The 17315-nt window shown below is 45.3% G+C and overlaps 1 long non-coding RNA gene across 1 annotated transcript; it reads right to left on the reverse strand.

Moving 5' to 3' along the window:
* Positions 1 to 6208: 6208 nt before the first annotated feature.
* LOC147359681 (uncharacterized) lies at positions 6209 to 8008 on the reverse strand. The gene is made up of 2 exons (XR_015141349.1): positions 7878 to 8008; positions 6209 to 6702 (listed from the first exon to the last, which is right to left on the reverse strand). It is a non-coding gene; the product is annotated as an uncharacterized LOC147359681 (long non-coding RNA).
* Positions 8009 to 17315: the final 9307 nt, after the last annotated feature.

The raw sequence follows: 17315 nt of genomic DNA on the forward strand, positions 1-17315 counted from the left end.
GGATGGGTGGGTGGATGGATACATGGATGGATGGATGGGAAATAAAATAGCCTCCTGTGACCTCTATGGTTTTGTTCTCACAAACACCACTATAGGTGAATGGGAAGCTCGAGGCACTCGGATCAATAAAGTCAAGGGAAGTCAGAGGATTGGGGAATTCAATTTTCAACAATACTGACAATGAGAGGCCAGATGTCAGGCAGCCCCTCATTTTTCCTGGCAACTAGAGCAGAAATATTGAGCTCTTCCAAACCAGAAGCCAGAGCCTGTTCAAGGAAAGAAATTGTTAAAGCCGAGGTAAGTCAAGATGAGCTCGGGAACATAGACTTTTTCCACCAACAGCACTTCTGGTCCCTCTTAATAAACCACTAGATTGCAGGCTTGACAATGATAGAACTTTGGAGGCTGCAAGAAGCCATTATTCACTTATCAATAAAATAGGCAGAGAACACTGATCTCATTTCTCAGCTGCAGAAACAGTTCAGAATGAAGAATCATCTTGAGCTTGAGCTTCTACACTCTGTTCTTTCTCTCTTTCCTAAAGCAGAATTTATTTCAAATTGGAACACTTAATTGCCTTCTAGCAACACGTTGACTTAGGTCATGGATCAGAGAGAATAGTCCAGAATCATAGCAACTATGGGTTTCTGTAAAAACTAGTCACAATTTCACAAGAACCCCTACCCCTATGGCCTCTCACTGTCCCTCCCCAAGCCCTCATGAGCCAGGATTGGACATCAGAGGAGTCCTTCAAATGGCAAAGCAGCAGAGTTTCATATTAACAAATTAACTTCCTTTTTCTCCTTCAGTGAAGGATATTCTTTGCTCACTTCATGGAGTGGAAAGGCAGACTGAATGGGCTTTGAATCCTAACTTTACTAATGTCTGGCTGTGTGGCTTTGAAAGAGTCAATTTTCCTTCCAGGGATCATGTGAGAGAAGGGGATGATAGTGGAGCTAGAAGGAAGAAATATGAGAATCTATATATAAAAGCACTTAACACGGTCCCTGGCATATTGCAGGTACTTTATTAATGTAGCCTTCTCTCCCCCTCCCTAATATCAAGTCCTCCTTTCAGAACCCAAGCAAAAGCTTGGTCAGGCATATTGTGGTCCAGTGGTTAGGAGTCCACCTGCCAATTCAAGGGACAGGGTTCGATCCCCAGTCCGGGAAGATTGCCACTAAGTCCATGCGCCCCAACTGCTAAGCCCACACTCTAGAGTTTGTGCTCCTCAACAAGAGAAGCCACCACAATGAGAAACCTTCACAACGCACCCACTCACCACAACTAGAGAAAGCCCACATACAGCAATGAAGACCCAGTGCAGCCAAAAATAAATAAAATAAAAGGAACAGTTCTTCCACTCCTATTAAAGCATTCCTATGAAATGAGCTATCACCCCAGTTGGTCTTTCTGTCTTTATTCACATAAGGCTAATAAGCAGCCATCTGACAGCAGCATCACTCAGGAGCCAGTCTGCCCATAGACTCACATTGACGCTTACATTCTGTATAACCTGTGACAAGTTCCGTAACCTCTACGTGCCTCAGTCTCCCTTCTGTAATAATAATGCAAACATCCACATAGCATTGTTGTGAGTATCCAAGAGTTATATGCCATATGCTTAGAACAGTGCCCAGGGCATAGTAAGCCCCATACAAGTGTGGATTGAGTTTATATGGCGACTTGCTCTAAAGGTCTGATTTTTTGAAATTCTCCACCCCCTGCTCCTGTCTTTTGTCTTTCTTTTTTTTTTTAAACACATCTCCATAACCAAATAGCTGGTACAGCTCCTCACGCGGCTTCTCCACCTCTACAGACACCTGGATCTGTCTTTTGTCTTTCACTGGGATGATGATCACCTTTCTGTAGCCCAGGGGTATCAGCACACACCTGAGGAGAGGTACGGCACAGGGTTGGGGCGGGTAGGAGTGGGAGTGGGGTAAGGCTTAACGATACGGAGGGCATGTGGTGGAGTGCTGGAAATTAAACCTTAATAGAAGAAGGAATGTTCTATTCTCCATCAGTCTTATGCTTTCTTGAAACCAGATTTCAGTGAGCCCCGAAGTCTGAGCTCTGGCCCTGGGCTTAGATGGGCTTAGATGGTATCCATCACAGAGAACAGGGAAGAGTAGAGCCTCAGAAAGCACACCATAGGTTGGAACTCAGATTATCTAGTTTTGTGCTGTTCTGTCCTTGTATCTCTCTTATGTGTGTTTGTACTTCCTCTTATGTTTGTTTTCCACAGACTTATATGCCAGCTCCACTCTGCAGGTAGAAGCTGCAGAGGATTGAGGAAAAAACCCCGAGGCTCCCTCTGGAGTCAACAGAAAATGTCGCCATGCTTAATTTGCATCCTCTTCCAGGTATTAAAGCATTAAGCATGGAGCATGAAGGTACATGGGTCCATGGGTCTTCCTGGATCTGTCCAGTCCTGCTTCAGTGTCCCTGCCTCAGCCCAACTGCAGCGTCAGAAGCAAAGAAATAGCCAAATAATTCACGTGACCCAATCTGACCTGATAGGAGCCTGTTTCTCCGTAAAGCAGTGGTTTTCTCTTATCATGTTTTTCAAGTTAATTTCTCAAAATTGTATGTGATGTATTAAGTCACTAGATAATACATAAAGAGGAACTGATGTCTTTTCCCAACCAGCTTCCACACGCACCTCGAACTCCATGGCCTTCACCATTCAGACCAAAATCCAACCTGAGAAAACTGTCCTGAAAAGAATCCAGAATGTCAAATTCATGTCTCCTGAGTTTTCAAGAGCCACCGTGCAGGACTAGAACAGGAAGATGGAGACCTCCTGAGCAGTCTGTGCTCTGCAGTTATTTCAAATGCCTGGCTTCAAATACCAGGCACAGGGGCAAGTTCCTGGACCTCTCCGTACCTCAATTTTCTCAGATATCGAGCGTGTGATAACACGAGCACCTCCCTGGGAAAGTGAGCGTCATATGAAATACATGAAACACTTGGCACTGTGCCTGTGCATAGTAACCACTCCATCAGTGACAGCTGCTATTATGCCGGGGAAGGATGTGAGCTGCAAAGACTCTCCTTGCCTGCCATGACTTGATTAAAAAAGCTATATAAAGAACTATATATATATATATATATATATATATTCATATATATACAACTATAGTTAAATTGTAGTCACAACTTGATTTTTAAAAAACTGTATATGTAACTATATGTTTAGTTATATATATAGCCACACTTGATTAAAAAATTATATATAACTATATAAAACTACATATAACTATAGTTTTATATATACTCACAACTGGAATTTTTTAAAAACTATATATATATAACTATAGGTATAGTTTATATATATAGCCATAACTTGATTAAAAAATTATATGATTATATAAACTACATATAATTATAGTTATATATAGTCACAACTCAGTTTTAAAAAATTATATATATAACTAAATACATACTTATATATATAAAGCCACAACTTGATTTTAAAACTATATATATATACATATATAACTATAACCAGTGCAGGAGGCACAAGAGACTCAGGGTCAATCCCTGGGTCGGGAAGATCCCCTGGAGGAGGAAATGGCAACCTGCTCCAGTATTCTTGCCTGGACAATTCTATGGACAGAGGAGCCTGGTGGGTTATAGCCCACGGGGGCGCAAAAGAGTCAGACATGACTGAGTACATGCACACACATATAAAACTACATATATAAATATTCAAAACTATATACATAAGTACATATGTTTATGTAACTGGAAAAAAGAAAAGCATCAGTATTAGAGAAGCTGTAGCTGAGTTAGATGCTGATAGTATCTTGGAAAAAGGCTTCCTCATCCTACCTCCCCATCCACTCCCACCCCACACACACCCCTGGAGTTGTCACCACCATCTCCCACATCTGGATCTGGAAGCAAGTGTGATGAGGAAGGGGCTTCACAATAGAACACAGAGCCGGGGGGCGGGGGATGCGGCAGGAGCTCAGAGGACATTGTGTTCCCTTCCAGACACTTGTGCTCCCATCCCAAGCAGGCACCCGGGAAAGGAAGGGTGTCCCCAGAGCTACCATCCTCCCCAAGCCCGAGCGGGGCGGGACGAGGCTGGCGGAGGGCCTGAGAGATCCTGTGAGTCTCCTGCAGACCCCCACCCCCAGAAGAGCAGCTTGAGGGAGGGTTCCCTCCTGGTTTTCCCAGGAGCCCACAGAGGGCAAAGCGAGGACAGAAGAAAGAGCCCTTTGGTCTGAGAAGACCGTTTGTCATCACCAGACTCTGGACAGCCCCTCAAAGTCATTCGGTGGGAGAGTCGTGGGTTTCTGGGAGGTGGGTGGTTGGGATGTGGATGGGGTTGGGAGCAGTTGAAAGAATTAAGGGGTTTGGACATTTGTGGAGGAGGTTGGAGTTTGAGTTGTTTGGTTTAGTTTGGTGTTCAGTTTTCTGGTTGCTCAGAAAGTAAAGAATCTGCCCATAATGCAGGAGACCCGGGTTTAATCCCTGGATTGGGAAGATCCTCTGGAGGATGGCATGGCAACCCACTCCAGTACTCTTGCCTGGGAAATTCCACAGATACAGGAGCCTGGTGGGCTACAATCCACGGGGTCGCAAAGGGTTGGACACGACTGAGTGACTACACTTTGCTTTCAACACTCAGTCTGGAAAACATTGAGCTTAGACCTGGGGGACTTCAAGATGGCAACCACTGTCGCTGAGGGGAGGGGGCTCCTTTACATCTTTCTTTGCAACTTGGAAGAGCTGCTTCATTCAGGCTCCCTTGCCCCTTTACACTCATTCTTTCTTATTCATGGGCTAGTCTCTCAGGGGCAAAACCCACAACCCTCCGTGCCCCTATGGCATTTGCTTCTGGGCTCTGAACTCCAAGTGTCCATTCCATCAACCAGAAGGCAGCCAGGCAGAGAGGTCCCACCTGTGAGTAGAGTGGTCCTGGGCCTCCCTCAGGCACCTTCACCTCCTCCACTGCTTCATCCAGGAGTTGGGACACAGGAAATGTGAAAGAGAAAGCCTACTGTCAATGGCAGTGTTCCTGTTTCCAGCTGTGTGTTCTTAAGCAGATCAGCCCTGGGTTTGCAGACATCATTTTCTCCATCTGCATCTTAAACATACATTATAGACAAGGATCTGGGTGGCCTAATAGTCCATGACTCACTGAGCCATCCGTTCAACTTGTCCCTTCGCCTACCCCTTGATACCTAGCAGGACCCTCTGGGGCTCCTGGGCACAAAAGCCTTTCTGTGTCTTTCTTCACTGAGTTCCAAAGGGCAGGTTCAAACAGTTGATAATTAGGGAAGGGAGAGGATACAGAGAGAGGGATGAACAATCAAAAGAAGCAATAGCACAGCCTTGGGCCTGGATCCTGGCTTCTCCTCAAGGAATACACATAATATCTTCTAGCTGTTTTTCAGATCCTGAAACCCCCACCAGGTGGGAGAAGTGAACCATATGGTGCCCACAGCACATAGGCCCCAGAACCACTGGAACCAGAAGGTTGGTGAGGCTGACTCCCACTTACCTCCCACCAACTAATCAGAAGAGTGTCCACGAGCTGATCACATCCTGTCTGAACCATTACCAGAAAACTCCCTACTGCCTCAAGGGGGAACACAGTTTTGAGGGCATTAGCCTTCTGTGGCCTCCTTTGCCTGGCAAAGCAATAAAGCTATTCTTTTCTATGTTACCCAAAACTCTGACTCTGAGATTTAATTAATTGTCAGGGTACAGAGGCCAGATCAGCTTCACCGGCCACTGCCTCCCTGCACCCTCTCTCTTTAATTCTTGCTCTAGTCCCTGCGGTTGGGGTTAGGAGTGACCCACAGCCCATCCCAGACAAAGCATTTCGCCAAACTAGACTCAGGAGAAGAGCTCCTGCCATCTCCCGCTGTCTCCTGGTGCCAATCAGCCAAGCAGCGGCATTTGCAGAGGAACATTTTTAGAATGAGCCCTGGGCAGAGGAATAGGATTGCGTAATTGCTCTGTTTTAATGAAGGAGAGAGGAAGAAAGGAAGCAAGGGAGATCTTGGCACAGATGCAGGGCTTTAATGAATTGTTGAAGTGAGAACGCTCAGTGTGGAAAGTTGAAGCAAGATGCTGAGCCTGGCTCATGTTTCATTTGCCACAGAAATACATTCAGGAGCATTGGTACCCAAACAAGATTGATTATTTGATTGCATCAGCTAGACAGTGAAATTAGAGAACTGGTCGATTCAGTTGACTATTATTTTTATTATTTTTTAATCCAACCCACATGCACACTGAATGGCTGGTATGTTGTTGTTGTTAAGTCGCTCAGTTGTGTCTGACACTTTGCAACCCCATGGACTGCAGCACGCCAAGCTTCCCTGTCCATCACCATCTCCCAGAGCTTGCTCAAACTCATGCCCATTGAGTCGGTGATGCCATCCAACCATCTCATCCTCTGTTGTCCCCTTCTCCTCCTGCCTTCAATCTTTCCCAGCATCAGGGTCTTGCCAAATCAGTCAGTTCTTTGCATCAGGTGGCCAAAGTATTGGCGTTTCAGCTTCAACATCAGTCTTCCCAATGAATATTCAGCACTGATTTCCTTTAGGATGGACTGGTTGGATCTCCTTGCAGTCCAAGGGCCTCTCAAGAGTCTTCTCCAACACCACAGTTCAAAAGCATCAGTTCTTTGTCACTCAGCCTTCTTTATGGTCCAACTTTCACATCCATAAATGATCACTAGAAAAACCATAGCTTTGACTATACGGACCTTTGTTAGCAAAGTAATGTCTCTGCTTTTTAATATGCTGTCTAGGTTTGGTTTCCTAAATTGTTGGGGTAAACAACAATTTCAAGGGTCTGTTCAAATGTTGTTAATATTACCACCCTGGTTCCACCAGTTAAAAGACATTTTTCCCTCCTGATAACTTGCATAACATTATCTAAGTATCTCTCTGATCATTTGTCATTACCCCTTGAAATTTACCTCCCTTCTGGGTCCAGAATCTGATCCAGGACAGGACCCATGCACGATGTCTATCTGTCCCCTCCATAGTGATGTGCTGTAATGCCAAGAACATGGTACCTATGTTTCAGATATTTTTAAGTGAGTAGATGGAAAGTACCATGTTGGCACAGTGTGTCTCTCTTTAGTAAATTATTGAATGTCTGCTGCTAAGCTGCTAAGTCACTTCAGTCATGTTTGACTCTGTGCGACCCCATGGACTGCAGCCCACCAGGCTCCCCCGTCCCTGGGATTCTCCAGGCAAGAACACTGGAGTGGGTTGCCATTTCCTTCTCCAATGCATGAAAGCAAAAAGTGAAAGTGAAGTCGCTCAGTCGTGTCTGACTCTTAGCGACCCCATGGACTGCAGCCTACCAGGCTCCTCTGTCCATGGGATTTTCCAGGCAAGAGTACTGGAGTGGGGTGCCATTGCCTTCTCCAATTGAATGTCTACCATTCATTCATTTATTCAATAATAAATACTGAGAAATTACTCTGTGCCAGGTATTGTTCTAGGTTCTGGAAATACAAGCAGTGAATAAAAGAGACAAGAGCCCTACCCCAGAGAACTTACAATGTGGTCAGCTGATCAGTTTTAAACACCCAAACCCCTAATGGAAAGTCAGTAGGTTTCTGAAAAGGAATCAGTTTATGATTCCAACAAATATCTTGACCCCTCAACCTTCTTAAGAAAGTGGGAAGAGCACAAATCTTGGCATCATAAAATAAACAGTCCTGGGGCTCAGTTTTCTTGCCTGTGTCATTGGAATAGCAATGTCCTATTTCTTAGGATGAAAAAAGCACCCTGGCACTACAGCTGGCACATTTGGGGTACACCTTGTATCACTTTCCTCCAAGCCAGCATCACCACATCTTCAGTAAAGAACAGTGAGAGGCACATCTTACTCACCACATCTTCCTGATTCTTTTGTGGAAATTTCTATCTCCAGCAGACTGTGGGGGAAGGAAAAGCAGTGCTTTCTGGAAGAATGTGGCCCAGCACTGTGCTCACAACACCGGAAAACTCCCGTTGCCTGAAACAAAAGGGGGATGACGCCAGCTCCTTCTCTTCCAAGGCAAAAGTTCAAGGGCTCTCAGCACATGCATCCCGCACTTCAGACCTTGCAAAGTGACTTTTGGGAAGAATTTCTGAAAAAAAAAAAAAAAAAGAATAGAGCCACTTACTTCTTTGACCTTAAAAGATGAAGTTTAGCAGTATTTTATAGGTTCAAAAGAGTCTCATTTCTGCTCCGGCACTTTGCCCATCTCTTTAGAAAATAGAAATGCCTGTAAAGGATTTCAAGTAACATCTCTCACCCGGCCTTTCTGTGAACCCCTGTGAAAAGTGAAAAAAGTGAAAGATTTAGTCGCTCAATCATGTCTGACTGTTTGTGATGCCATGGACAGAGGAGCCTGGTGGGTTCCTGTAGCCTGCCAGGCTCCTCTGTCCATTGAATTCTCCAGGTAAAAATACTGTAGAGGGTAACCATTTTCTTCTCCAGGAGATTTTCCCAACCCAGGGATCAAACCCATGTCTCCTGCATTGCAGGCAGATTCTTTACCATCTGAGCCACCAGGAAAATCCTGTGATGTTCCACAAAAGAACAAGGCTCTTCTGTCCCAAGTGGTAGAAGCCAGGGACCCAGATATGATACCTAACTGAGAGCAGCATAACAGCCAGAGAAACAAGCTTCTATTAGCAGCAAGAACACTTTCTCCAAAGATCCAAACTCTTGTTCCTGCCAAGACGATGCCTGGTAGATACCCCTGTCCTGGGCCAGCCTTCCGCCCAAACATACCCTTTCCTTTGCACTTTATCCAATAAGAAAACCTCCCTCTTCTTGGCTCCCCTCATATTCCAGACTCAGAACACACTGGACATTTTGCTGTTACCCAAACAAGACGAACGCTCACATCTACAATCCTGCCCAGAAAACTTTCTTTCTCTTCCTAATAAACACCAGCTCATTTTTCAAGATCCACTCATCCATCACCTCTTTTGTGAAAACCTTCTCCAAACCTTCAGATCAAATTAATGATTCCCCACTCTAGGCTCTCACAACTGTTTGTCTTCTTATTTGAATTCTCATTCTCATTATACACTATTCAGTTTAGAGAAGAGGAGTAAAGGAGAATGAGAGCATTCAGGCTGCTGCTGTGGGAAACCTTCTCTTCTCTTGAAATATTCTAGTGTGTGGAAGGTTATGCCTGAAGATTGGCCACTTGCCTCTGTTCCTCCCCACAGTGGTGGAGTCAGTTACATGGTTGGTGGACAAATCTATGGTCCAATGTCTACAGAGGCTGGAGTAGCCCATCAAAGATCGTGAGCACCATTCATTTGTCCCCTTCTTCCATCTCCAGTGAGAAGCAGAGACCTGATTGTGTCCTTTGACCATTCAAATGTCCCCTTGGATGGGTTCTTCCTAGACCTAGGCTGGAGGAACTTGCTGTTCAGTCACTAAGTCATATCCGACTCTTTATAACCCCATGGGCTGCAGGATGCCAGGCTCCTCTGTCCTCCACTATCTCCCAGAGTTTGCTCAAATTCATGTCCATTCAGCCAGTGATGCTATCTAACCACCTCATTCTCTGTTACCCGCTTCTCCTTTTGCCTTCAATCTTTCCCAGCATCGGGGGCTGGAGGAACTAGCAAGTTCATTCTGCCTCTTAACCTAAGCAACAGCTTCCAACCTTTGTTATTAATAAAGCGATGCTCTGTTTCTCCATATGCTGCCTATTTGTTTCATTTCCCCTTGGTTAAGCTCTCAAGTGCAGACATAGGAGGGCTCTGTTTTTCACTACCTAAAGGAACCCTAACTATTGCAGAGATGAATTGGGGCTGCAGGGTATATGACGGGACTTATGAAGAGTTTCTGTTGTGTTTCCTTGTCTAGCATGTGTCCCATTGTGTGGTATCTACTTGTGGTGAGAATCACAGAAGAGAGGATTAGGAGTAAAGGGGAGTGATCCCAGGTTGGACAGGATGCATCTGGATAAGCAGCCCTTGAGCTTTTCAGAGAGGTGTGTGCCGTGAGCATAGGACACACTGGTGTAAGGATGGGAGCCAAAGCCTGAACAGGAAATAGCGCCCCCTGTATGGAAGGTGAGGCAGACCTTTCCTCCCGGTCTAGGAGCATCTTGGTTTCAACCTGGAGGCTCCCTGGAGTAGCGGCTGCTTTTTGTGACTTGTCACGTATATCCTGTTTGCAGAATGCTCTAGGTGGTGAGCCAACTTCTCTTTCCTCACAAGGTAGATGCACTTTCCCCATGCTTCCTTCTCCTCTCTTTCCAGTTCCCTGTTGAGATCCAATGCCACATCGGATCCAGTGAGATCTGGGACATCTTTGCAAACATCCTCAGCAAGTCACTGATGAATTGGCAAGGATATGGCTGGCCTGTGCACACAAGCAGCCATCACCCCATCATCACTCCCTCCTCCCAAGCAGAGACACACCAACAATCCTATGCATCTCTCACACTCCTGATGGAGCTAGCCAGCGTTTCCAAGTTATGTAAGCCTCAGTCAGCTACAGTTGCCTGGCATGAGGATGATGCTCAAAGAGGAAGAAATTAGGAGAGAGAGAAAGGAAGTCAGAGAACAAAGGTAGAGCAATAGAGAAAAGTCTGAAAGAAAAAAAATTGAGAGAATGCAATTAGTAGGGAACCATTCAGTCAAATCAGCTAAAATCAACTGTCTCCTCTGTGAGCATCTGAAAATGTTTCTGACCTTACTCCCACCTGAAACACCGTGCCTTAACCCATGGTGTCTTCCGATTCTCCCTTTCTTAGGAGGAGCCATGCTCCTCAGGGGCTTCCCAGGTGGTATTAGTGGTAAAGGAATCTTCTTGTCAATGCAGAAGACATGGGTTTGATCCCTGGATCAGGAAGATCCCCTGGAAGAGAGCATGACAACCTACTCCAGTATTCTTGCCTGGAGAATCCCATGGACAGAGGAACTTCACAGGCCACAGTCCATAGGGTCACAAAGAGTCGGAAACAACTCAAGCGACTTAGCATGCACACATGCTCCTCAGCCCTGTCCTTTATCTCTATTGCAAATGAGATCTCTCCTTTCCTCAAAAAATGGAGAGGATGATCAGGCTCCTTTGTTCCACTTTCTTTCTGCTCTCTCTTCCTTTCCCAGAAGGAACAGCTCATCTAATTGATGACAATCTGACTCCATTCATGTTTCACTAAAGGATGGGACCAAGGCGTGAGAAGTTGCTGTTTAATTCATGGGACAGCCTGCTCTGGTGCTCAGTCACTGCCTGACTCTGGGTTGTAGGAAAGGTGTCCCCTCTATCACCACTCCCCTGCAGTGAGCCCACCTGCTCGGGTCTTCCTTTGGGCAGAGAGTGAAGGCCTGAAACTCTCTGTTTAGAGGATATATGGACAAGGCCTCATAGAGCAGCGGGGAGTCACCTGAGTTAGAAGACCCCCACCCCAAGGGCGGGCTCCAAAGTCTGGACGCGTGGAAAAAGCAGTCAGCCTGCTCTGACCTCAAGGCCACATTCCCCAGCACAGTTTACCATGAAGCTTGCACTATGGGGCTTACTGAGTTTTGTGGGATTTGTTTTGGCCACACTACATAGCATGTGGAATCTTGGATCCCCAAGCAGGGACTGAATCTGCACCGCCCCCACAGAGGAAGCGCAGAGTCTTAACCACTGGACCCCCAGGGAAGTCCCCTGAGCATTTTTGTAACTCTAGAATAACGTGCTTCTTTGATCCACATTCAGCTAGCGTGGGTTTATTCTTGACTGGGCCGCAATAGAGCTTCTCAACCTTGAGCATGCATCAAGGCTTGCTGAGGCTTGTTGAAACACTGATCTCCGGACTGCCTGAGTCAGCTGAGCATGAGTGGGCCTGAGAATATGCATTTCCAACAAATTCCCCAGTGAGGTTGCAGCTGCTGGTCTGGGGACCCCACTTTGAGAACCAATGGATTAAACACAAGAAGGGAGGAACGTAAGCAAGATCTTTTCATAATACTCAGCGTATTTGTTACTCCTTGTGAGTGTTTTCCCCCAAATTCCAGTGACTTTGTTTATCTTGTTTACAATTATGTCTCCACTGCCAGGCACAAATTAGGAGCTCATTGATCATTTGCTAATGAGTTAGACCGAACACCTGTCCTTATTAATGGGATATCTCTGTCCCATAAGAACATGTAGCCCTGCCACAAGGCAGTGAGTGCTTATTATTTTGGGCCACATCACAGGGGCATGTGGGATCTTGGTTCCCCGATCAGGGATTGAACCCAGGGGCAGATGGAAGCACGGAGTCTTAACCACTGAACCACCAGAGAAGTCCCAGTGCGCCATTATTACATACTCTTCTAATGGAAGGTGCAGAGGTTATAAGTTGTAAATTTCAGAGGACACCCCTCCCCAAAGCTGCAACCTGTGTTCCTGGGCACCATTGCCCCAGGGTTCATTTCTATGAAGACCTGCTCTGGGTGGAAACTGGAAGACGGTCAGAAGTACAGAAGGAGGTATTTATTTGTTTAACCAGTCACGTAGGGAGTCTGAGCAGACCTTCCAGCCTTCAACCCTTGGTGAGAAAACAGTGCTCTGTAGTAATTGTTATTAAAGCCATTGGCACTAATACGCCTTGTAAATTGTCTGCAGGGTTGCGAACAACCAGGAATGCCCTGATTGCTCATCTGGCTTGCTCAGAATACATTGGAATGCAGCTCAAGCTGTGATGAAGGAACGATCTCAGAAATAAATCAAATTTGGTGCAGGAAGCCACATCTATATTTCATGTGCCTGCTTCTGCAGGAATGCTTCAGTAATTGGTTTAAAAATATCCATGACATCTGTTGATTCTTCTACTTTTAAGTGTGCATCTTTATCTTTGTCTTTTTTGCAAAAGATTATGTTGCAAAACAGAGCCGAGAAACTGTTGCAGCAGCTACATTTACAAAGCCTTTGTCCCTCCCGGCTTTCAGAGTCCACATCCATCTGCTGGTCACCTGGCCTGATACAAAGATCACAGCTCCCTCAGACCTGTGGGAATGAAACAGCCTATAAATACATGGCATGTCTACAGGTGAGCACTCACTTGGGACCCGTCAATAACTTCACAGCGTTGAAATGAGGATGTTTGGTAATTCCAAATTTTTACATATATATCCCAGAAGTGAGAACTCCTGTTGGAAACTACAAACAAAGCCACATCTGCATTTAGCGTTTTCAGTCAGGGAAGTCTTCTGGGAGAATTTACTATTGCTGTCTGGTCTCAGTTAAGTCAGATGCAAAATAGGGGGAAATGACAGAACCTACTTCATGAAAATTGTTATGAGAATTAAGGGAGAAAATGTGGGAAATAGTTACATGTGTAAATAAGGACTCTGGGGCTTCCCCAATGGCTCAGTAGTAAAGAATCTGCCTGCAATGCACAAGAAATGGGGATTCGAGCCCTGGGTCAGGAAGATCCCCTGGAGAAGGAAATGGCAACCAACTCCGGTATTCTTGCCTGGGAAATCCCATGGACAGAATAGCCTAGTAGGCTACAGTCCATGGGGTTGCAAAGAGTTGGACACGACTAATCCACCACCACTATTATTAGTGTTGTTACTGTTATTACTGCTCATGTGGTTGGATAACATTCAAGGCCCATAGCATCAGTGAGACTTGTCAGGGAAGGAAGTTTGGATACCCAAGGTACAGTCCCTCCCTGGCTGAAGCTGCAGCCCTGTGGCAGTCCATACTGCTCTCCTTTGTATGCTTATTACCTCCATCTGGAATGCCTTTTCTCCTTCCCACTCCTTACCTATTTTCCCTTTGTCTCAAGAAAAACAGAGGCGTTGCCATCTCCCACACACTATCCCAAACCAGAGTGGATGCCCTGTTTGCACTTTATCACCACCCAGGAGCATCCCATCTGAGTAGTTTTCATAGGCGGTGATCCTTTTCTGTTAACTCATCTGTCTTTTCCTCTAGATTTGTGAGCATCCCTGAGTATGAAACTGATATGCTTGGATATCTAATTTGGAGCAAATGCATGTGATGAGTAAGAATTAAAGGGAAGGCTGTCACTTTTCTCTTTTGTTAAGGAGTTGGTAGGAAAATTAAATGCCAGACAGGTAGAATTCACACTGACAAAGAGAGAGTGAATTTTTGAATAAATAAGCGAGGACTGTGGACAGAGTGAAGAGTATGTGTGCTTTGAAGTCACTCTGGATTCTAAATCTGGCTGTGTCCCTTACTAGCTGTGTGACTTTGGTCATATTGCTTCAATTCTCTAGACCTCTTTTCTCATTTAAAAAATGTAAATAAGTTCCAGCGTGGTAGAAAAAGATAAAATTGGTGCTACGGACTGAACTGAGCCCTTCCAAAATTCTGGCCTCTCCTCCTCTCCCTCCTTCGCCTTCTTCCTCCCTCTCCCTCCCATCGCGCTGTCTCCCTCTCCCCACAACCAGTGTGATAGACCACGTGAAGACGTGGCAAGAAGCCAGCTGTCTGCAAAGCAAGAGAAACGTCACCCAAAACTGACGGTGCTGGCACCTTGATCTTGGACCTGCCCGCCTCCAAAACAGTGAGAAAATAAAATTCTGTTGTTTAAGCCACCCAGTCTATGGTATTTTGCTATGGCATTCTGAGCAAACTAGCACAATCTGCGTGTGTCAAAGGACTTTTTGAACATACTGTATGCCACATGGACAGAGAGCCTGATAGGCTGCCGGCCGAGGGGTCACAAAGAGTCAGACACAGCAGAGCACGCACGCACTCATATACCACATGACGCCAAGTAAATGCTGCAAAGACATTGGCCTCTCTATCATTTGCAATTGTGTTTGATTTTTCAAATGAAACTTGTTATAATAACATCAGCATTTATCATAAAATATAGCCAGGGAAATGGTATAAAATATAAAACAATTATTTTGCCAAGTATAAATTTTTATCTACTCTTTTGGGCAAAAATAATATTCTCACCAAAACAGAATAAATCCTATTCATCAAGGAAACAGCACTGAAGTTGGTCACTGACCCAACCTTGCACGGGTACCATCTTAAACAAGGGCTCTCTACCAGCCAGACTCAGGCCATTGGCAGCTGCGTCAGATCTAGCCGTGAGCATCCGCACCTGCCAGGGCTGCCAAAGGCTTCAAGAAAGCCCTGAAAGATCCGGAGGTGTCTACACATTCATACATGCTGCTTTTCTTTCTCCTGGGGAAGAAGATGAATGGACCCTGAGCAACAGGGGAAAGGCTTTGACTCTAAGGATAGCTAAAAGAAAAAGAGAAAACTATGTCTGTGTTATAGGAACATTGTTATAAGAATATAGTGAAAAACATTGTTACAAAGCTATCTTGTTATAGAATAAATACCACATGTATATGGATTAGAGTAGGCAGGGGGATGGGCATAAAAGGAAGCTGCCTTACTGGGGTGGTAGGACAGTCAGGGGAGATTTTCATTTTTGTGACCATAATGCTATTGGTGTCATAAGTAATAAAATAATCATTTTTTTCTGATTATAAAAGAGAGAACATCAAGGTACCAAGAATCTCTTCTTAGCAATTGCATCAGAAACCGGAAGCAGAGTGGAAAGTGGAAAGAAGTCAAGAACCTTTCATTCTTTCATCTCTTTTTCTCTAGTCTTCTCTTCCTATTCATTGTAGAAAACTGGGAAAATATATGTTAAAACTGCATTTTTCAGAGATAGATAGATATAGATAGATTTTTTCTATAAAATTAAAGTAATGCTATACACTGTTATAAAATGAAGAAGAAACACAGGATTCAGACATTTGGAAGTCAAAACATGAATTTCATTCCTGTTAAACATGTTTAGAGCAGTGGTCCCCAACCTTTTTGGCAGCAGGGACTACTTTCACGGAAGATAATTTTTCCACAGACCAGGGCTAGGGGATGGTTTCAGGATGATTCAAGTGCGTCACATCTATTGTGCATTTTATTTCTAATTTAATGCTACCACTGATTCGAGAGGAGGTACCGGTCCATGGCCCGAAAATTGGAGACCCCACAGTTCAGTTCAGTCGCTCAGTCATGTCCAACTCTTTTCGACCCCATGAATTGCAGCATGCCAGGCCTCCCTGTCCATCACCAACTCCTGGAGTTCACTCAGACTCACGTCCATCGAGTTGGTGATGTCATCCAGCCATCTCATCCTCTGTCGTCCCCTTTTCATCCTGCCTTCAATCCCCGCCAGCATCAGAGTCTTTTCCAACAAGTCAACTCTTCTCATGAGGTGGCCAAAGTACTGGAGTTTCAGCTTTAGCATCATTCCTTCCAAAGGACACCCAGGGCTGATCTCCTTTAGAATGGACTGGTTGGATCTCCTTGCAGACCAAGGGACTCTCAAGAGTCTTCTCCAACACCACAGTTCAAAAGCATCAATTCTTTGGCGCTCAGCTTTCTTCACAGGCCAACTTTCACATCCATACATGACCACTGGAAAAACCATAGCCTTGACTAGACAGACCTTTGTTGGCAAAGTAATGTCTTTGCTTTTGAATATGCTATCTAGGCTGGTCATAACTTTAGAATGTAGCTTAGCTCTGTAGGCAGGTAAGCTTACCGACCCTCGGTCCCTGAGTGGGATTGTTTATGTGCCCAGTCTATCATACCTGGGTGATGCAGGTCACTCTGCACAGGGGCAGGGCCTTTAGACTAAGACAACTGCCCAGGCAGAAGGGGTGAGTGAACCCTCGCTGCTGGAGGGCAGAACCCAAGGAGGCAAGGAGGAGGGGCTGAGCCAAGCTCAGGACTGGGAACCTCATACCTGCTCTCATGGGTAAGAGGAAGTCATGAATGGAGAGAGTGGCTAGCAAGTCACCCACAAGAACCCATGAGGAGTGAGAAAAATTACAATTCCCAGGGATGCAGATGGTGGCACATCCTTGTAGAGTGCCTTCCTGGCTTGCAGGCTAGAAGCTAAGCACTATGCTGTCCAGACCCTAGTGTAGGTGGAGAACTTGGGTTAGGTACACTTGATAGAGATTTGAAAGGTGGATACAGAAAGGAGGCCATTTCTGTGGTGGTGGCTTCTATTTCAGTGAGTTTGGTGGGCAAGTACGGTTCTGGATGGGGTCTGATTTTTCTCTGGCGACTTCTTGACCATGCAGTGGCATAAGCTTCAAAGCCAATAAAGTCAATGTCTGTACAAGCAGCTTACCAGTTTAGCAAATGTCTTTCTGATTTTTCTGGCCTCCAATTCACGACAGAAGTAAGTGGCCCTAGAGGTAGACTTGGAGTAGCAGCTTCCCAATTTAGCCAGAGGCTTTGAGACCAGAAAAGAGACTGTGGTTTCTGGGGTGACTCAGTTCTCTAGGATATTCCTGGGAGCTCAACCAAGATGCGGTTACTTAGTCCCT

Source organism: Bos grunniens, chromosome 14 (genome assembly GCF_055505025.1).
Source record: "Bos grunniens cultivar Pamir isolate PY7600 chromosome 14, Bosgru_T2T1.0, whole genome shotgun sequence".
In the NCBI taxonomy this organism is placed as follows: Eukaryota; Metazoa; Chordata; class Mammalia; order Artiodactyla; family Bovidae; genus Bos; species Bos grunniens.